Here is a 24603-nt window from a genome sequence, read left to right on the forward strand (position 1 = left end):
TACTTCATTACAATACAAGAAAATTCCGCATCTAATAGATTATTAGCGATTTTTTTTTTTTACTGATCATGAAAATAATAAACACATAAATAAATCCCGTTTTCTGCCGTTATTTTTTCTTAGCTCTTCCCCTCCGCAGAGAAAATCCTTCAGTGTCCTACTATCTCCGTGTATTTGTCAGACTCGGCTGATTTAGTTTTAAAGCGACACCAAACAATGGAGAAAAAAGCTAAAGAAGAGCTGACAATTGGCCGTCCTTGGAGCTGACGCTTTGTTTCATTGTGCACGTAAAGTAAGTTTTATTGCTGGGAAACAAAATGTGGAGCATGTAATATCTAACAAAGAATAAAAAACTACTAAAACCTTCAGGAATACAATACAACCACTCTGCGGCATCGCGGGGCCGCGCTCACACACAATACAGGGGAACATGAGGTAATGGAAGACCGAGATTTATCAGCAAAATGCCGAGATATTCTCTAATTTTCAAAGAGACAAAGCACAAAACTAAATTTCAGGTGAAAGAAAATCTGCTTGAATTTATGAGGATTTGGATACTTGATAACAGATAGAAATCAAATGACTCATGGGAGCCAATCAGAATTCAGCTTTTGGGAGTGTAACGAGGAGTGGGTTGAGGACGCCTACTGTCACCCAAGCAGTGGACTTTGAGCTATTCCCGGGGGCGTTCTCCGAGGGTCCTGTTTGGGATCCATTGTCTATACGGGATATGGACTTATCCGGTTATCTCCCACGTAAGGCATGATTTATGATCAGTTGAGTTTCCACTGATTAGAACTGAACATATTTCGACCCAGTGGACCTGAAATCTCAGCACTCAGACACAGGACACGTGGGCAGGACAGCAGTGGCCGTGGCCTCAGAGGTGGTAACATGGCAATGATCGGGGACAGCTTCTCCATCTTTATTTTATTTTTCATTTTCAATTAAACTCCCTGTGGACCCCAACAATCACAAAACCTAAGACCCCTGTGAACCCCTTGTGAGTGGAGCAGAGGAGACAACACTCCACTCGCTTCATTGTGGGAGATCCCTTCAGGAGTGAAACGCGTCATGAACTTGCTCCAGTCACAGGGGAACTTGGAGACTTCAGTTCTTGTGATTGTTGTGGGTCATTGTGGATGAACTTCTAGTACTTGAACACTTATCCATGCAGTTGCACGTGGATTTTCTCTTTAAACCTTAAATAGAACCTGTCACCAGGAATTTTAGCTTGATTTTTTAGCTGGAGACAGGTTCCCGTAGCCTCTGCTTTACCGATTTTAAAAATGCACCTCTACAATAAGTGATGCTGTGATTCCCCCATATGCAGGGCATCTCTTCTATGACTCTGCCCCTCTACAATGTGTGATGCTGTGATCCCCCCATATGTAGGGAATCTCTTCTATGACTCTGCCCCTCTACAATGTGTGATGCTGTGATTCCTTCATCTGTAGGACATCTCTTCTGTGACTCTGCACCTTTACCATATGTGATGATGTGATCCCCCATCTGCAGGACATTTCTTCTATGACTCTACACCTCTACAATGTGTGATGCTGTGATCCCCCCATCTACAGGACATCTCTTCTATGACTTTGCACCTCTACAATGTGTGATGCTGTAATTCCCCATCTGCAGGACATCTCTTCTATGACTCTGCACCTCTACAATGTGTGATGCTGTGATCCCCCATCTGTAGGACATCTCTTCTATGACTTTGCACCTCTACAATGTGTGATGCTGTGATTCCCCTGTTTGCAGGACATTTCTTCTATGACTCTGCACCTCTACAATGTGTGATGCTGTGACCCCCCATCTACAGGACATCTCTTCTATGACTCTGCACCTATACAATGTGTAATGCTGTGATCCCCCATCTACAGGACATCTCTTCTATGACTCTGCACCTCTACAATGTGTGATGCTGTGATCCCCCCATATGCAGGGAATCTCTTCTATGACTCTGCCCCTCTACAATGTGTGATGCTGTGATTCCCCCATCTGCAGGACATCTCTTCTATGACTCTGCCCCTCTACAATGTGTGATGCTGTGATCCCCCCATATGCAGGGAATCTCTTCTATGACTCTGCCCCTCTACAATGTGTGATGCTGTGATTCCCCCATCTGCAGGACATCTCTTCTGTGACTCTGCACCTTTACCATGTGTGATGATGTGATCTCCCATCTGTAGGACATCTCTTTCATAACTCTGCACTTCTACAATGTGTGATGATGTGATCCTCCATCTGCAGGACATCTCTTCTATGATTCTGCCCCTCTACAATGTGTGATGCTGTGATCCCCCCATATGCAGGACATTTCTTCTATGACTCTACACCTCTACAATGTGTGATGCTGTGATCCCCCCATCTACAGGACATCTCTTCTATGACTTTGCACCTCTACAATGTGTGATGCTGTGATTCCCCTGTTTGCAGGACATTTCTTCTATGACTCTGCACCTGTACAATATGTAATGCTGTGATTCCCCTGTTTGCAGGACATCTCTTCTATGACTCTGCACCTCTACAATGTGTGATGCTGTAATTCCCCGTCTGCAGGACATCTCTTCTATGACTCTGCACCTCTACAATGTGTGATGCTGTGATCCCCCATCTGTAGGACATCTCTTCTATGACTCTGCACCTCTACAATGTGTGATGCTGTGATCCCCCATCTGTAGGACATCTCTTCTATGACTCTGCACCTCTACAATGTGTGATGCTGTGATCCCCCATCTACAGGACATCTCTTCTATGACTCTGCACCTCTACAATGTGTGATGCTGTAATTCCCCGTCTGCAGGACATCTCTTCTATGACTTTTCACCTCTACAATGTGTGATGCTGTGATCCCCCATCTACAGGACATCTCTTCTATGACTCTGCACCTCTACAATGTGTGATGCTGTGATTCCCCCATCTGCAGGACATCTCTTCTATGACTCTGCAACTCTACAATGTGTGATGCCGTGATCCCCCATCTACAGGACATCTCTTCAATGACTCTGCACCTCTACAATGTGTGATGCTGTGATTCCCCTGTTTGCAGGACATCTCTTCTATGACTCTGCACCTCTACAATGTGTGGGACATTTTGCTGGAGACAATGAATCTTTGTGTTTTGCAGATGACTGGACGGCGCATTCACGACTTTTATTTTTCCCATTTTAATTACATCCGCTCCGACATTGATGGACGACCTCAGCTTTTCGTGTGATTGACACATTGTTATTTTTACATCATTTTATGCTCATAAATTGTATGGAGCTCAACAATCCTGGCAGAAAATCACCTCCAATATTTACCGGAAAGAGGAATAATTGTATCCAATTAAGATCAAGGTAGGACACTTCCAAAATTTATTGATGCTAATGGAAAGCGTTCGGCTGCCATAGAACGGCGCATTACAGGGAGATATTTACTAGTAACGGAAGAGCAATGATATATAGGAACACCTGTTTCCATCGCAACGGTGATTATATTCATCTACAGTAATCATGTACAGGACAACACAGCTGTGCTCTGTACCCTCTACAGCCAGTGTCTGATATTGTTCCTGAAACGTATAATCAGACCTCACACTGCTGTGCTCTGTACCCTCTGCAGCCAGAGCCTGATATTGTTCCTGAAACGTATAATCAGACCTCACACTGCTGTGCTCTGTACCCTCTGCAGCCAGTGTGTGATATTGTTCCTGGGGGCGTATAATCAGACCTCACACTGCTGTGCTCTGTACCCTCTACAGCCAGTATCTGATATTGTTCCTGGGACATATAATCAGACCTCATACTACTGTTCTCTGTACCCTCTGCAGCCAGTGTCTGATATTGTTCCTGGGGCATACAATCAGACCTTACACTGCTGTGCTCTGTACCCTCTGCAGCCAGTGTCTGATATTGTTCCTGGGGGCGTATAATCAGACCTCACACTGCTGTGCTCTGTACCCTCTACAGCCAGTATCTGATATTGTTCCTGGAACATATAATCAGACCTAACACTGGTGTGCTCTGTGCTCTTTGCAGTCCTTGCTCAGTATTTTCCATGGGATTTATAATCAGAACTTTCTGTACATTGTTAGTGACAGCAGGACTGTGATATATGGATTTATATTCTAGGATTGTAGCTTCTCCAAGTGCATTGGAAGTGTGCCCAAACACTGCTGTGCTCTGTGCTCTCTGCAGAAAGTGTTAGGTATTGGGAGAAGTGATGTTACACCTTAAATGAATCTACAACTAGATGTAGATCTGATTGTAGATTCCTACTTCCTTCCTTCCTCTTTGCTTATCTGTAATTTAATAATACTGGAACCGAACTTGGTCAAAACTTTATTTTAGAAATATGTAAATTAACTACAGAGGTTACTGGGGCGTGTACTAGCCTGGCCGTGCACTGAGAGCTAAGGCTATGCCACGCCCCAGTAGCCTCTGCAATTAATTTACATATGAATAAAATAAAGTTTTCAACAAGTTAGTTTATGTTCCAAGATTATTAAATTACAGGTTAGGGTAGTGCAGGAGGAATCTACCATCAGATCTACTTCTGGTAGTAGATTGCTCATGGTAGGTTTCATTTAATATATGTTGTAGTGGCAGCAGAACTGTGAAATATAGATACATTTTCCATGTTGCTTTTTATGCTGCAAAACATATTCATTTTTCACAATCCTTCAGGTCCTAACAAAATATCTCTCCAAACACATTTCTCCAGGGACAATACATAACACTGGCTGCAGAGAACACAGAGCACAGCAGTGTGAGGGATGATTACACATCTCTCCAGGGACAATACATAACACTGGCTGCAGAGAGCACAGAGCACAGCAGTGTGAGGTCTGATTACACATATCTCCTAGGACAATACATAACACTGGCTGCAGAGAGCACAGAGCACAGCAGTGTGAGGTATGCTTACACATCTCTACAGGGACAATATATAACACTGGCTGCAGAGAGCACAGAGCACAGCAGTGTGAGGTCTGATTACACATCTCTACAGGGACAATACATAACACTGGCTGCAGAGAGCACAGAGCACAGCAGTGTGAGGTCTGATTACACATCTCTCCAGTGACAATACATAACACTGGCTGCAGAGAGCACAGAGCACAGCAGTGTGAGGTATGATTACACATCTCTCCAGGGACAGTACATAACACTGGCTGCAGAGAGTACAGAGCACAGCAGTGTGAGGTCTGATCACACATCTCTCCAGGGACAATACATAACACTGGCTGCAGAGAGCACAGAGCACAGCAGTGTGAGGTCTGATTACACATCTCTCCAGGGACAATACATAACACTGGCTGCAGAGAGCACAGAGCACAGCAGTGTGAGGTCTGATTACAGATCTCTCCAGGGACAATACATAACACTGGCTGCAGAGAGCACACACACTGTTTGAAACACATCTCTTAGAACCAACAGCAAAGTTCAGGTAGACAACAGACATTTCTTTTTTCTTCTTTATACATTGTTCCTGTAACAACAATAGAGATGAGGAGAAGTTGTTTATGGTGCAGCGACAAGTCAATTTGTTTTTTCGGGTGGCGCGTCATATTTTACACTTGTCTTATTAATAAAATATAGAATCTCACCAGTGTTGACATTGAGGATTTTTTAAATGGGAAGATATTGGTCAAAAATAATAGTGTGTGGTGTAAGGTGTCATCTATTAGTGAGGCGGTGATATATGGAGGCAGAGCGGGGGCGGCATTTATCCCCCGGGAAGAGGCTCCGCTCATCTGTCAGCACAAAATAGAACCACAAGGTAAAGGTGAAGAACATGTAAAAAATGTACAGAAATGAACAACTGACTTAGAATAGACACTAAATATTACAATATGGCTTCAATTATCCATTAACTATCTATAATCAATCTTGTATGAATCTATCATCTGCTTTATATCTACCATATTTTACGGACTATAAGGCACATCGGATTATAAGGCGCACCATCAATAAATGCCTGCTAAAACATCTAGGTTCATATATAAGGCGCACCTGATAATAAGGATAAATGACCAGCAGGTGGCAAACCTGTGCACAGTACAAGGCAGCTGCTGTCTGTAAGTACGGTTTATATATAAGGCGCACTGGACTATAAGGCGCACCTTTGATCCCAGCCCCTCCTGACCCTGTACCCTGTATCATCCATAACATGTGATATTATTACACTGCAGACATCCCGGCCCCTCCTGACCCTGTACCATGTATCATCCATAACATGTGATATTATGACACTGCAAACATCCCAGCCCCTCCTGACCCTGTACCATGTATCATCCATAACATGTGATATTATTACACTGCAGACATCCCGGCCCCTCCTGACCCTGTACCATGTATCATCCATAACATGTGATATTATGACACTGCAAACATCCCAGCCCCTCCTGACCCTGTACCATGTATCATCCATAACATGTGATATTATTACCCTGCAGACATCCCGGCCCCTCCTGACCCTGTACCATGTATCATCCATAACATGTGATACTATTACACTGCAGACACCCCGGCCCCTCCTGACCCTGTACCATGTATCATCCATAACATGTGATATTATTACACTGCAGACATCCCGGCCCCTCCTGACCCTGTACCATGTATCATCCATAACATGTGATATTATGACACTGCAAACATCCCAGCCCCTCCTGACCCTGTACCATGTATCATCCATAACATGTGATATTATGATACTGCAAACATCCCAGCCCCTCCTGACCCTGTACCATGTATCATCCATAACATGTGATATTATTACACTGCAGACATCCCGGCCCCTCCTGACCCTGTACCATGTATCATCCATAACATGTGATATTATGACACTGCAAACATCCCAGCCCCTCCTGACCCTGTACCATGTATCATCCATAACATGTGATATTATTACACTGCAAACATCCCGGCCCCTCCTGACCCTGTACCATGTATCATCCATGACATGTGATACTATTACACTGCAGACACCCCGGCCCCTCCTGACCCTGTACCATGTATCATCCATAACATGTGATATTACTACACAGCAGACATGCCGGCCCCTCCTGACCCTGTGCCATGTATCCTCCATAACATGTGATATTATTACCCTGCAGATATTCCAGCTACTCCTGACCCTGTACCATGTATCATCCATAACATGTGATATTATTACACTGCAGACATCCCAGCCCCTCCTGACCCTGTACCATGTATCATCCATAACATGTGATATTATTACACTGCAGACATCCCGGCGCCTCCTGACCCTGTACCATGTATCATCCATAACATGTGATATTATTACACTGCAGACATCCCAACCCCTCCTGACCCTGTACCATGTATCATCCATAACATGTGATATTATTACACTGCAGACATCCTGCCCCTCTGATCCTGTACCACGTATTACCCATAACATGTGATATTATTACACTGCAGAGATCCCAACCCCTCCTGACCCTGCACCATGTATCATCTATACCGTGATATTATTACACTGCAGACAACCCGGCCCCTCCTGACCCTGTACCATGTATCATCCATAACATGTGATATTATTACACTGCAGACATCCTGGCTCCTCCTGACCCTGTACCATGTATCATCAATAACATGTGATATTATTACACTGCAGACATCCCGGCCCCTCCTGACCCTGTGCCATGTATCTTCCATAACATGTGATATTATTACCCTGCAGATATTCCAGCTACTCCTGACCCTGTACCATGTATCATCCATAACATGTGATATTATAACACCACAGACATCCCTGACCCTCCTGACCCTGTATCATGTATCATCCATAACATGTGATATTATTACACTGCAGTCATCCCAGCCCCTCCTGACCCTGTACAATGTATCATCCATAACATGTGATATTATGACACTGCAAACATCCCAGCCCCTCCTGACCCTGTACCATGTATCATCCATAACATGTGATATTATTACACTGCAGACATCCCAGCCCCTCCTGACCCTGTACCATGTATCATCCATAACATGTGATATTATTACACTGCAGACATCCCAACCCCTCCTGACCCTGTACCATGTATCATCCATAACATGTGATATTATTACACTGCAGACATCCTGCCCCTCTGATCCTGTACCATGTATTACCCATAACATGTGATATTATTACACTGCAGAGATCCCAACCCCTCCTGACCCTGCACCATGTATCATCTATAACGTGATATTATTACACTGCAGACATCCCGGCCCCTCCTGACCCTGTACCATGTATCATCCATAACATGTGATATTATTACACTGCAGACATCCTGGCTCCTCCTGACCCTGTACCATGTATCATCCATAACATGTGATATTATTACACTGCAGACATCCAGTCCCCTCCTGACCCTGTACCATGTATCATCCATAACATGTGATATTATTACACTGCAGACATCCCGGCTCCTCCTGACCCTGTACCATGTATCATTCATAACATGTGATATTATTACACTGCAGCCATCCCGGCCCCTCCTGACCCTGTACCATGTATCATCCATAACATGTGATATTATTACCCTGCAGACATCCCGGCCCCGCCTGAACCTGTACCATGTATCATCCATAACATGTGATATTATTACACTGCAGACATCCCGGCCCCTCCTGAACCTGTACCATGTATCATCCATAACATGTGATATTATTACACTGCAGACATCCCGGCCCCTCCTGAACCTGTACCATGTATCATCCATAACATGTGATATTATTACACTGCAGACATCTCGGCCCCTCCTGACACTGTACCGTGTATCATCCATAACATGTGATATTATTACACTGCAGACATCCCGGCCCCTCCTGACCCTGTACCATGTATCATCCATAACATGTGATATTATTACACTGCAGACATCCCAGCCCTTCCTGACCCTGTACCATATATCATCCATAACATGTGGTATTATATCACTGCAGACATCCCAGCCCCTCCTGACCCTGTACCATGTATCATCCATAACATGTGATATTATTACACTGCAGACATCCCAGCCCTTCCTGACCCTGTACCATATATCATCCATAAAATGTGGTATTATATCACTGCAGACATCCCAGCCCCTCCTGACCCTGTACAATGTATCATCCATAGCATGTGATATTATTACACTGCAGACATCCCAGCCCCTCCTGACCCTGTACCATGTATCAGTTATAACATGTGATATTATTACACTGCAGACATCCCGGCCCCTCCTCACCTGTACCATGTATGAGCCATAACATGTGATATTATTATACTGCAGACATCCCGGCCCCTCCTGACCCTGTACCATGTATCATCCATAACATGTGATATTATTACACTGCTGACATCCCAGCCCTTCCTGACCCTGTACCATGTATCATCCATAACATGTGGTATTATATCACTGCAGACATCCCAGCCCCTCCTGACCCTGTACCATGTATGAGCCATAACATGTGAAATTATTACACTGCAGACATCCCGGCCCCTCCTGACCCTGTACCATGTATCATCCATAACATGTGATATTATTACACTGCAGACATCCCGGCCCCTCCTCACCCTGTACCATGTATGAGCCATAACATGTGATATTATTATACTGCAGATATCCCGGCCCCTCCTGACTCTGTACCATGTATCAGCCATAACATGTGATATTATTACACTGCAGACATCCCAGCCCCTCCTGACCCTGTACCATGTATCATCCATAACATGTGATATTATTACACTGCAGACATCCCGGCCCCTCCTGACCCTGTAACATGTATCATCCATAACCTGTGATATTATTACACTGCAGACATCGCGGCCCCTCCTGACCCTGTACCATGTATCATCCATAACATGTGATATTATTACACTGCAGACATCGCGGCCCCTCCTGACCCTGTACCATGTATCATCCATAACATGTGATATTATTACACTGCCGAAATCTTAGCCCCTCCTGACCCTGTGCAATCTATTAAACATCGCATCATCCTGTGGCAATGAGGTCCATAGTCTTTCCGCTCTTACAGTAAAGAATCCTGTCTCTCTTTTAGAGGACAAAACCTTTGCATGGTTACAGGCTGTGGTTTAAGGAAAGATCTCAAGGACCCTAAAAACCTGTTTATGGCTTTATGTAACTGTGCTCCTGGATGTAGCTGTAGAATCCTGGAAGTTTCTTTCTATCAATGCTGAGACTATGGATCTACAAGGGTGAAACAAGCTCTAGTATATATGTATCCCTGTGACTTTATAGACTGTACTACAAGTTAGTAGCTAAGAAACCGCAGGATCCATCCATCATTATCAATTAGCGACTTCTCATTAAGTTTCCTTAGATGCCGTTTTTATCCTCGAACTTGCTACAATGTATCTTTCCTTAAGACGAATGAAAACAAAAGTGTAATAATGTGTCAGCCGCGGCGCAATGTAACTTTTATTGAGATGGATAGAAACCTATTTGCTACAATATTTGCTTTTAATAATTTAATTTTTCATACGTGGTTGAAGGAGACATCAATATTTTATTACAGAACTTTTCCATTCTGTGTTACATTCGTTTTCCCTTCCTGTCTGTCTTTTCCACATCCCGATGACACTTTTGTGTGTGATTGCATTAGATCTCAGCACTTTGTGTGGACACTTCTCCTATTTTTCAGCCTCCATTAACATTGGATTCAATAAAGTCGAGAGGCACAAAACTGCAAGGGCAATTTTTTTCTAAAATCCACAGCGATGTAACGTTGAAGTCTTCTGTCCCGCATTATAAGGGGGAGGAAATTGCGGTAATTGCTCTCATGTTCTGTAACTTAAATCATGTCCTGACCTTCAAACCAAAATAAAGGTCCATTAAGAGAAATCTTAAAATTGGGAAGTTTGAGATTTTTATATCCGAATATTGAAGTACATTGAAGAGAATCCTATTTGCGTTAAAACATATTGGTGTTTGGGAGCCTTGCCCCACATATGACGCAGAACACGTGTTACACAAAGAGTTTCCCTAATGAAAAACTTTATACAAAATATACTGGTTTCTTGGATAAGTTATTATACATTACATATAGGCAGTTAACTATGTTAATACTGCCCCCTATGTACAAGAATATAACTACTATAATTCTGCCCCCTATGTACAGGAATATAACTACTATAATACTGCCCCCTATGTACAGGAATATAACTACTATAATACTGCCCCCTATGTACAAGAATATAACTACTATAATACTGCCCCCTATGTACAAGAATATAACTACTATAATACTGCCCTTTTGTTCAGGAATATAACTACTATAATACTGCCCATATGTACAAGAATATAACTACTATAATACTGGCCCCTATGTACAAGAATATAACTACTATAATACTGCCCCCTATGTACAAGAATATAACTACTATAATACTGCCTCCTATGTACAGGAATATAACTACTATAATACTGCCCCCTATGTACAAGAATATAACTACTATAATACTGCCCCCTATGTACAAGAATATAACTACTATAATACTGCCTCCTATGTACAAGAATATAACTACTATAATACTACCCCCTATGTACAAGAATATAACTACTATAATACTGCCCCCTATGTACAAGAATATAACTACTATAATACTGCCCCCTATGTACAAGAATATAACTACTATAATACTGCCCCCTATGTACAAGAATATAACTACTATAATACTGCCCCCTATGTACAAGAATATAACTACTATAATACTGCCCCCTGTGTATAGGAATATAACTACTATAATACTGCCCCCTATGTACAGGAATATAACTACTATAATACTGCCCCCTATGTACAGGAATATAACTACTATAATACTGCCCCCTATGTACAAGAATATAACTACTATAATACTGCCCCCTATGTACAAGAATATAACTACTATAATACTGCCCCCTGTGTATAGGAATATAACTACTATAATACTGCCCCCTATGTACAGGAATATAACTACTATAATACTGCCCCCTATGTACAGGAATATAACTACTATAATACTGCCCCCTATGTACAAGAATATAACTACTATAATACTGCCCCCTATGTAAAAGGATATAACTACAATAATACTGCCCCCTATGTACAGGAATATAACTACTATAATACTGCCCCCTATGTACAAGAATATAACTACTATAATACTGCCCCCTATGTACAAGAATATAACTACTATAATACTGCCCCCTATGTACAAGAATATAACTACTATAATACTGCCCATATGTATAAGAATATAACTACTATAATACTGGCCCCTATGTACAGGAATATAACTACTATAATACTGCCCCCTATGTACAAGAATATAACTACTATAATACTGCCCCCTATGTACAGGAATATATCTACTATAATACTGCCCCTATGTACAGGAATATAACTACTATAATACTGCCCCCTATGTACAAGAATATAACTACTATAATACTGCCCCCTATGTACAGGAATATAACTACTATAATACTGCCCCCTATGTACAGGAATATAACTACTATAATACTGCCCCAGCACCTATTTAGAAATTAGGCCAATTTACACATGAAAATAAAGTAACAACGTCTTTATTGAATATATACATGAACATTACAGATATATATTAAAATACAAGATAAAAGGGGGAAGGGAAAATAATGCAGGTATCGGAATGGGGGTGAAGATGGAAATTCATCACAATGGATAGGTCAGATAACCGTGGGGACATCAGTGGGGGGGCGAAGGTATCAAGTTCATGGGTTTGTAGTGTTGTACTTGTTTTAGGATATACAACCCAATCACTTAATATCTTAAAGTGCACAATGCAAATAATAGATTGCCACAGTGTCTCAACAGGCCAGTCAAAGTGCTAGTGCATATTGGGAGAAAGTACAGGTATATGTCTCCATATTAAGCCAAGGTGCATTCAGAAAGCCGGAGAGAACATTGCTTACCCCTAGTATCTGATATGTCCCAAGTGTACCACGGACCGGATGATCCCCAACGCGCGTTTCGGCGCCAGCCTTCGTCTGGGGGAATGTGTGTGTTACTGGCAAGATCGAGTATATATGAGCCTTGTAGCCTATGGGCTGCACGGACCCTCACCTGTGGACTCCAAAATGTAATCCCGGCGGAACTATTGGGCGCACGTCGCACGGAGAAGCGCCGCCTCCTGCCCGAGGTCCGTCCCCGCTCACATGACCCGTCACGTGACGCTGACGTCACTCCGGGGCAGTCAGCTTGGGCGAGCCCTCAGACAAGAGACGGGGACATCGTACCATGCGCGTGCGCACACCGGAGGGATATTGTGTAAGTAGGTGAGGTGACCTGCAAGCCCATTGTGCATATAAGAGACTATGTAACAGTTTAACTGAGTGCCGTGCCAATTATGGTCAAGTATATAAAGGAAAATACATATCAATTACAATTATTGACATTTGTACCTTAACAAAGTAGTATGGTGCCAAGTAAATGGATACATGCAAATGATAACATTGTTGATGTTATTATAGGAGAATGAGGTTATCACAATTTGCCATAGGTTACCAACAGCAACATTTGACCAACGGTCCATGGCCACAAGTATATACATCATGGAACCGAAACTCAAAACAGGTGTCTGCATTCTGCGGTATACTCTATGGTGCGACTCGCAACCTAGGAGTATGTGTGCTGAAAAATGTAAAGTGTAACAGTGTATCATGTGTATTGTGCAATTAATCCTCCTTGGGGCAATCTCAACACTCACAAAATCAAAAAAATGTGTATATGTATAAAACCAAAATTATGATGTGACACAGGAGGGGGGGGGGAGGGGAAGAAGGCGGGTGTGTGTGTGTATGGAACTAGGTAAGTGGGGTGAGGAGGAAGGGGAGGGCATATAGGGGGTGGATCGCTAGTGTGTGTGTGAGTGACAATGTGACTGTGACTGGTGAACTGTGGGGTGTGGCAGGGAATTGTGTGTAGTGTTGTGGTGAAGAACAAAAATGTTGCTAGTCAGTGTGTGTCTATTTGAAAAGGGGTGTCACCTTCTCTTAATTGGTTTCGTTGACAGCCATGGTATTCTAGAATGGGGTGATAGTTCGTATGGTCCCATACTTAGATGTATAATATGTACAATAATACTGCCCCCTATGTACAGGAATATAACTACTATAATACTGCCCCCTATGTACAAGAATATAACTACTATAATACTGCCCCCTATGTACAAGAATATAACTACTATAATACTGCCCTTTTGTTCAGGAATATAACTACTATAATACTGCCCATATGTACAAGAATATAACTACTATAATACTGGCCCCTATGTACAGGAATATAACTACTATAATACTGCCCCCTATGTACAGGAATATAACTACTATAATACTGCCCCCCTATGTACAGAAATATAACTACTATAATACTGCCCCCTATGTACACGAATATAATTACTATAATACTGCCCCTATGTACAAGAATATAACTACTATAATACTGCCCCCTATGTACAAGAATATAACTACTATAATACTGCCCCCTATGTACAGGAATATAACTACTATAATACTGCCCCTATGTACAAGAATATAACTACTATAATACTGCCCCCTATGTACAAGAATATAACTACTATAATACTGCCCTTTTGTTCAGGAATATAACTACTATAATACTGCCCATATGTACAAGAATATAACTACTATAATACTGGCCCCTATGTACAGGAATATAACTACTATAATACTGCCCCCTGTGTACAAGAATATAACTACTATAATTCTGCCCCCTATGTACAAAAATATAACTTCTATAATACTGCCCCCTATGTACAGGAATATAACTACTATAATACTGCCCCCTATGTACAAGAATATAACTACTATAATACTGCCCTTTTGTTCAGGAATATAACTACTATAATACTGCCCCCTATGTACAGGAATATAACTACTATAATACTGCCCCCTGTGTACAAGAATATAACTACTATAATTCTGCCCCCTATGTACAAGAATATAACTTCTATAATACTGCCCCCTATGTACAGGAATATAACTACTATAATACTGCCCCCTATGTACAAGAATATAACTACTATAATACTGCCTCCTATGTACAAGAATATAACTACTATAATACTGCCCCCTATGTACAAGAATATAACTACTATAATACTGCCCCCTATGTACAAGAATATAACTACTATAATACTGCCCCCTATGTACAAGAATATAACTTCTATAATACTGCCCCCTATGTACAAGAATATAACTACTATAATACTGCCCCCTATGTACAAGAACTACTATAATACTGATCTGTACAGGAAATATTACACTGTATTGGATATGTAGGTCTATACTGAGTTGTAGATCTTTTATACATTGGTTATTGATTGGTGCACTATGTTGTTAGATACCTAAATGCAGAGTTGTTTCATTCCCTTGTCATAAATCCTTTGGTTAATTCTTACTGCTCTCTCCTGTATGTCACTGAGGTTGTGATATTGTAGATCAGAATTACAGTTACCTGGAGATCCCTAAATGAAAATTAAAAAAGGACATTTATCAGGACGGCAGTGTCAGCCCGTAATTATGACAGAGGGATTCTGGGAGCAGTTTTGACAAAGTCGGATTGTTAGACTAATATTAATGTCAGAAGTAACGCGGCCAAGAGGTAAGAAGGGAACGGACTCCTAAAATTAAAGAGGGAACTGAGGGGAAATATCTCACAAGGGTCTGATATACTGTGGAAATATCTGCCCAGACTCAGATCTGATGGAAAGTTCTGCCATAAAAACAGATACAAACAGACATCAGGGACTGATGGAGCAAAGTGGAACTTGACTTTTCCCATAGATGATGTTGTGTTACTTTAGGGTTTGATACAACACAGAACTTCTGTGTTATATAATCCCCCACAATGCACCTGTACAGATGTTATATATTGTACAAATAACAGCTACAATGGGGCTCGGAGTTAGTAAGATGAACTCCAGTAGTATTTTTCATTCTTTCATGTTGTCCTTGATTCCACAATAAGAAGAATTCAATTGGTTGTTCCAATCTGACCCTTCATTTATTTTTGCAGTTTCATCCCATGGTGACCCCCCCCCCCCCCCCTTGTAAATCGCATGTTTTGCTGTTGTCTCTATGTGGTCTCCCAAGTGGACTCTAGAACACAACTCATATCACAGCTACTTCTCCTTTCCCACAGTTATAATGTAGAAGATGACATCACAGCCTTCCTGACTGTATCCTTATGAAGAGAGGGGACAGAGAGAAGAATAATAACACTGTCCTCCCAGCAGGCTGGGGTGGTGCAGTCTACAGTATAGCTTTCTATGTGATGCAGTGCTGATGCACTATGGGGTTCAGCGGTAGCAGCCATAGCAGCTGCTCTGGTGCCCGCAATGTCATGGGGCACCAGCATCTGGGGTATTTGGTGAACAGTCCGATTGTGGAGCAGCACAGCGAGTATAATGGATCAAGTCCAATGGTTGGTGCACGCCTCCAACAAACCCGATCTGCAGGTTTGTAAGGTCAGATATCCAAAAAAATGCAACGAGGCAGCACTCCGGAAGTATAAAGGTGATCTTTATTCACCCATGGCAAAATAAGGTGCGCCGAATGTCTGTACATGGTATTTTATGTATCTGTTTATCTGCTGTATGTGTGTGTATATGTGATGTGTATATGCTGTTAGTCTGTGTACATGATGCGTGGGTGTATATGGTACTGAATGTATGTGGGTATATGCTGTATGGTATGCATATATGGTGTGTATGTACTACGTGTGATTGCAACTCACATGTGTAAGTATACAAATATGGATATGAAGGTGGGCCCCATTCAGACGTCTGCTATGGGGCCCTGCATCTCCTAGTTACACCCCTGATGGGATTAGTAGATCTAGAGCGAAGATGGTTTCTTATCAGCTACATTGCAAATAGGTTAGGGAAGACAATGCTGGTTGTTTAACAAAGGAGCATACAAATATTACATCTATTGTATATTAATGGAAAAGAAATAGAAATTAGACCCACATGGCTTTACATTTCTCTTGAGATTGGAGCCCGGCCCCCAGTAGACATGTGGCGGAGTACCGGATGCATTGTGTTGCTATTGTGCGCTTTCCATATCAGATTCTTGATTCTTCCTCCTATTTCAGATACGTGAAATTGTTCCCATGTATTTCACGTCAAAAAGAAACCTTCACAATCCCTCCCAATGCGAATTAATAAGGGAAGGGTCTAACCCTGAGGCTCTCACATAATACCGCCACCTAAGTGCTCCGGTACGCACTGTGAATAGGAAGTGCCGCTCCGGCTCCCGCTCTTCATTGTGCGTCTGGTGACTAAAGGAACGTGTCCTGCCGCTATGTAATGTTCCAGATTACTGACGGAATTCATTGTCATAATGGAGCAGATGAAGTGAGCGGCACATCCATCACGGCGCGACTGCGCCGCTTCACACCAAGATGTAGAGGCAGCAACAAGAAAACCAGGAAATTCATATTTAAGGAGAATTTTTTTCATGCTTTCGGCTTTTTCTTGAGTGAAAAGATTGTGAGATGCTCTTCTAGTGGAGCGAGTGCGTCATCTATGTTGTACATGGCGTCGTCCTACCACGAAGGCTTGGACTTACATTCGTGTCCTTTGTGTTGGGTTCTAGCTGGTGACAATTTGATGGAAATATGAGTTGTAAATCCTTCCCAACCCCTTCCTCATCCTCATAATGTGGGAGAGGAGGAATAGGAGGACAGAGATATTGGGGCACAATGATCGGGGCTTGTGCAGCAGCTTTCTAGTACTGAAATAAGCGCATGGCATATGGCAGGGAATTGCGTATTTATCCCCTTACGCCGCAGCACATGGGCCTGGAGGGGTGTCAGCTGATGGGCTTATTAGGATGCCAGAGCTAGTGGTGCTGCTGCACTAGCCATCATGTGACACAAATTAGGGGGTGCTCCGGTGCTCAGTAGGACCGAGCTCCAGATTTATCATACAAAGTCCGACAGAATTGTGTTGCCCACTCCATGAAAAAAGTGCAAAAAAAGATTGGTGCACTCTGTTGGAGCAGTGCAGATTCATGCACCAGAAATTCTGAATCTGGTGCCCCCTGCACACTAGACAGACAACTGCATTTAGATCTGTTCTTAGTAAATGTGCCTAATTGTGTTATAACTGCACTAAAAACTGATAAAGTTAGAATTAAACATATTCAATCCCAGGAGCCCGGGAGTACATGCCATGACGGGGACTTTAGAGGAGTAGGAGGAACGCTTCCTGGGGTTATTGCGCTCAACCTCTCATAAACTAGAAAGAATCCTGATCAAGTTAAAATTCCAGGACCGCATCTAAGATAGCGGGTCCTCAAAGGCCAGGAATCTGCTAGAGGGAAGGCAAACAGTTTTTTGGAATTTCACCAATGGAAGGTCCATATACCCTGGTCTACAGTCAATCATACGGAGCTGATGCCAAAGGTTTCTGGATTCCCCAAATTCCAAACCAAATTTGATTTTTGCCATCGATCTAAAGAAATGTTAGACCTAGAAAAAAAAAATTCTCATACAAACCCTACAGAAAACCTGTAAGAAATGCTGCAGAAAATACAAGGTTTTCTTACAGGACATTATTTACAATGCAAATATAAAATAAATGTATAAAATATTCTAAAATAATAAAAGTGAAATAATATCAATGCAGAAATAAATCGGAATCAATTTATGGGAAATGATGAAATCTGGTAAAATGTCTGATGAAAGGTCAAAAGTAGAAATCAATAAATGAAAAATGACAAAATCGCTTAGATATGTGATTAGGAGATATATGTAATTGGTTAATTATATCCAATGCAAACTTGGTACTCGCTTGGGGGTGGGAATGTTTTGTAATGTTCTGTTTCGTATTTTATGCAGAAAACTTTAAAAATATATCTGTATTTAAAAAAAAAAAGAAAAATGTGATCATTATAAATATAAAATGTGTGTGAAATAAAACCTATAAATCAATTAAATGAATCCCTCAATTAAAATAATAAAATAGAAAAAGGTACATAAATATAAATGAAAAAAGATAATGGGGCTCATTTACTAAGGGTCCGTTGGACACATTTTCGTCGGGTTTCCCTACAATTTCTGTTTTGCGGCAAATTGCCCCAGGATTTTGGTGCATTGGGGTCGGCTTGCACGTGACAGAAATCGGGGGGCGGGCCATCAGACAACCCGATGGATTCGGACAAACCGCAGAATTTAAAAATGCGATTGTGTCGCAAGATCAAGCACTCACATGCACCGGGAAGAAGCAGGTGAACTCCGGCGGACCTCGGCGCGGAAGCGATGGATACAGGAACTCGGGTGCACGATCTTAGTGAATCGCGCCGGACCCGAATCCTCGTTGGACAACGCACCGTGGGATTGCGACAGGACCGGGTAAGTAATTCTGCCCCAATATGTTAAAGTATAAAATATACAGTCATTGATGTTTCTAATGTTTCATTTTTAACTATTCTCTTAATTAAAAATTCTATCTAAAATTATAGAATACAAACTAATATGAATAATTTATCAATTTTAATGAAAAAAATATTTTATATTACAAAATCTTTAAAGCAAAATATTGTTTTATGCTCATTAATGTTTTAAATGTGATTGTGTTCATTTTTTCTAATAACTTACAGGCAGACTCCTGGTTACATACAAGATAGGGTTCCTTGGGTTTGTACTTAAGTTGAATTTGTATGTAAGTCGAAACTGTATATTTTATAATTGTAGTTCCAGACAAAATGTATTTTTTGCCCCAGTGACAATTGGAGTTTAACATTTTTTTACTGTAATTGAACCAAGGATTATCAATAAAGCTTCATTACAGACACCTTACAGCTGATTATTGCAGTCTGGGACTATAGTAAAGCATCCGGAGAGCTTCACCAGAGGTCAGAGGGGTCTGTCTGTAACTAGGGGTTGTCTGTAAGTCGGGTGTCCTTAAGTAGGGGACTGCCTGTATTCATTTACACTTCAGTCTATAATGATGTAACTTATTCTAGAAGTTTGTGATATTTTGTATCCGGAGCAGACTCCCGGCCCTTCTCCGCTCCCGCGCCCTCCATTCATTTCTGAGCAATTGAGTGAAACATGAATATCCAAAAATGACATTTTAAAGCCACGATTTCCAGTGACCTGAATGGGGAATATTGGAGCTGGAGAGAGTTAATTAGAAAACACATTTGTTTAATGAAAAAATAATCCAGGGTTTAATAGTTTGGCAGCGGCTGATCACATTGTACACAACACCAAATGTCCACCATCTGATCTCCTCATCCCGCCCTGCTGCCCGACACTTATACATTATGCACTGGATTGGCGAGAATTCACATACAGTGGAAAATCTGCTGCTCCGGCCCTGCCTGGGGGGCTCCGGGATTATCACACGTTGGGGGGGACCTGGCTGCGACCATCAGGATTGTCAGTGATGAAATACACATCTACAGTTACAATGTCCAGACGCTGGAAACATGTAGTTACCACTGACTTGTCCCATTGGGGGAGACTTTGGCACCCTTGTAACAATGTTGTATTAGTTTTCATAGTCATATTTTTTAAGACGATTTAGCGTTATATTAGATATTCTCTATGTATTACACTGGGATTGGGAGAGGTTCAAGAACAATTTCTTTTCCTGTTAATAAATTGGGATCTTGTGTATCTTCTTGCCTGCCAGTCACCTGGACTATAGGAGATGGACAACTTGAACGGACACAGGATTGATATTTGATGAGTCAATCCCTTTAAGTATTTAAGTAGCTGATCAGTAAGGGTCGGACAGCTAGAATCCCCTCCAATCATGAGAACCCATTAATCAGGGCTTTTTTTACTATGAGAACTGTCAATCTGTGGAAAAGCCTGCCTCAGGCGCTGGTCACAGCTTAGATGGCAGAGAGCTCAGGCGCTGGTCACAGCAGGGACAGCAGAGAGCTCAGGCGCTGGTCACAGCAGGGACAGCAGAGAGCTTCAAGAAGCGTCTAGATGCATTTTTACACCTAAATAACATAGATGGTTATGTTACACAGAATTGTTTCCCCTAAATCCCTTCCTTGATTGAACTTGTGTCTTTTTTCAGCCGTATAACTTATGAAGTGAATGGATAGGGAATAACTTAAATACTGTAGACAAACCCTTTTCATTGAAGTTGTTCAATGAAACACACCTCACTTTTGATGGGACTTAAGTTCTAAAACCACAAAGAAATCAGAGGTTTGCTCCCCCCATGACCAAAAACTCAACTGAGGAGTATGCATCAACCCTGTTACTAAAGACCCTAGATAGTAAATAATTTATTACTGTAGTATCTTGAGTATCTTAATGGAAGTGCAACAACTGTTTCTGTTGCTGGGGACAAGATGCTGTTATTGAGGGACTTTTGCAATTCATGGGGGGCTATGACTGTGTCTAGATCTCCAGTCTCTGCTATAGTTACTGGGGTCCATCGGCTGTTTAGAGGATTCTGCTTCTATTGTGAAGGTCTTACAGAAGTTACAGAGGTTTCCATAGCAATTACTGTTACTATGGGTCTATAAAACGGGTGTAATGGGGCACTGGACTCAGCGACAACAGAAAGGACAGTGAACCCTAAACTCCCGCCACCAACAGCCCTGCCTGCTTGCCTCTGCAAATCCTAGGTGATATCGGAAAACCATGAAGACAGTCCCTCCCTGCACCAAAGTGTGGACACATAACAAGATAGAAAAACAAATAACACAAAGAGGAGTTCAACAATCCAGGTCACAACTGAAAAAGCATATAAAGTACAGCATCATATACACAGAAGAATAGTCAAAAACGTAAGTCTAATATTGAAAAAACAGAAGTCCAGACGTATATCAAGCAAAGCAGGGATATGAAAGAAAGAGCAACTTTTGATCAGCAATGGAGGACAGTACACACAGAGTTTTTATTAGAGTCTGGTGTATGCTTTGGGTGACAGGGGCAGAGCTCTGTGAGTGTAAGAATGTCAACCCTTGCTGATTCAGAGAGAGGTTTGCAGAACTTTCAGCAATGTTCAGACTGCAAAGAAATTCGAACTTCTCCACCGTCGACATTGTTTGTGAACCCTCGGGGGCAGGGTTCTCCTCCCGCTTGTCCAGATCTCTGTAGTTTTTGTACTTGCATTTGTTTTTGTATTAATCTGATGTATGAGATTTGCTTATTGATTGTACAGACCATGGAATTATAAATAATAATCACCATTATGAAGTCGGATCTCAATGTCAAATGGTTTTTTTTTCTGATTTTGGGGGGGAATCCTATGACTGTCCAGTCCTAGACATCCTACTGTCCCTTACAAAACCGACACACTCCCCTCCTGAAAGACTCTACACTCCTGGGAGAGGTAGCAATTGTCCATATAATATCGTATTGCCCTTCCCTTGTTATATAGCACCTTGTCCTCACTAATGTCATCATATCATCGCTGTCTCCCATTAGGTCAATGGTCTCCTCCTTCCTCTGTGCTACTTCTGCTGCGACCTGACAATTAATAACATTACTCCTGTCCTATGATGGAATAGTGGTCACTAATTCTCATATCAGTATTTATATTTTTTTATATTAGATTCATCTCCTGAAATGCTCTGTGCTGCTTTTGGTTGATGTAGTTTCCACCTTATAGTTTTGTCCCCACCTTTTCCTCCTCACATCAGGACACTTCCCCCAACATATGAAGCCTTGACCTTGTGAACAGGTCACAGAACAATCTCCTCCTGAAATACTCTGGGGCACATTTACTTACCCGGTCCCGTTGCGATCCCGCGGTGCGTTGTCCGATGAGGATTCGGATCCGGTGCGACTTACTAAGATCGTGCGCCCGATATCCAGCAGGTGTTGCTGCTGCGCCTAGGTCCGCCGGAGTTCACCTTCTTCTTCCTGGTGCATGTGAGTGCTTGATCTTGCGACACATTACGGTTTTTAAATTCCGCAGTTTTTCCGAATCCGTCGGGTTGTCCGACGGCCACCCTACCCCCCCCCCTGATTTCTGTCTCATGCAAGCTGGCGCCGATGCGCCACAATCCGATCTTGTGTGCCAAAAACCCGGGGCAATTCGGCGCAAACCGGAAATATTCGGGAAAATCTGATGAATCGTGGTCCGTGGATCCTTAGTAAATGTGCCCCTCTGTGTTGTGGTGGGATTTTTACGAAAAAGTAGCAACAATGACAAATAAACAAGTAGAAAGTAATTTTCTACAATTAGAGTGATGTTCCTAGTCGAGATGAGTTAATTGTATGGATGTAATACCCGGTGAAGGCCGCGCTATTCAGAGGTTCTACCATTGTCAGCCTTCAGAACTATAGAAGCTAAGAACATATTTACCAGGGACTTAGAAATCAGGCGCTTACACTTATTATATAATGCATAGGAACAGCATTATCCTGCATGAATAAGCCACGGAACATTCTGTGGTGGAAGAACAATGGCGCAATATATGAAATGTTGATATAACCTTGCAATGTTCTACCTCAATTGACCACCAGTACACAGAGAAGTTGTCTCATGTCTCCCTGCAGAATATCATCCATTGTACAAGGAAAGTTTTCAATCTTCGAGATTTAATTTCAAGTATAATAAAAAAAAAAATATTTCTCCCATCTATTCATCTGTCGATCCAGGGGAGGTCTCTAGGAAGTTGGGGACATTTAACTGTGAGTTTTACTGCTGATTCACAAATACATCAAAGTTACCAAGTGACAAAACAGCCCAGATCTACAATTGTGTCTGCGCCTGTTTTGTGTCTGACTTTGTACTGGATAGATTGGGAGGAGATCTGAGAGTCTACTGAAGTGAGTGTCCCTCACTGCTAAGTATTTGGAGCAGTAACTGGACCTCATCCTCAGTGACCTCCTGGTCCGGACACTGTTGGTTCAGTCTGCTCTCCCTGGGCACGTATGTCTGTCTGTGCCACCCGGACTCCATGGCCAGGATGTGGGCGCTCAGTCTGTAGCGGCTCAGGAACTGAATGTCCCGGGGTCTGGTAAGACCTGAGTGAAGTTGGCCCCCCCACTTTGTTCAAATCAAACAAAATTGGTGTCAAACGTTTGTGCTACGTTTGTGCTACGTTTGTGCTGGTTTGTGCAGCAGAAATTTTCGTTTGTGCCGCTATCGTTTTTAAGATTTTAATGAAAGTTTCCAGAGGTCATCAGAGGTCAACCAGCCCCCCCACATTGCCCAAATCAAGCAAAACTGGTGCCAAACAATTCTGCTACGTTTGTGCTGGTTTGTGCTGCGCAAATTTTTGTTTGTGCTGCTTTTGTTTTGAATATATGAACAAAAAATTAAAGTTCAAAAGTTCAAGCAGCCCCCCCACATTAACCGAATCAAACAAAACTGGTGTCAAACGTTAGTGCTACGTTTGTGCTGGTTTGTGCAGCAAAAATTTTCGTTTGTGCCGCTATCATTTTTAATATATTCATACTTTTTTGCAGAGGTCATCAGAGTTCATTTCTTCCAAAGTACAATGTGTTTGCTAGCTCCCCCTGGTGATCAAGCCAGGGAAGTGTCACTAGGTTTGTTTTTTACCAGTTCATCCTAAACACCTCAAACACCTGAACATACCTTAAAAATGATAGCGGCACAAAC

This window comes from Engystomops pustulosus, chromosome 9 (genome assembly GCF_040894005.1).
Source record: "Engystomops pustulosus chromosome 9, aEngPut4.maternal, whole genome shotgun sequence".
Classification (NCBI taxonomy): Eukaryota; Metazoa; Chordata; class Amphibia; order Anura; family Leptodactylidae; genus Engystomops; species Engystomops pustulosus.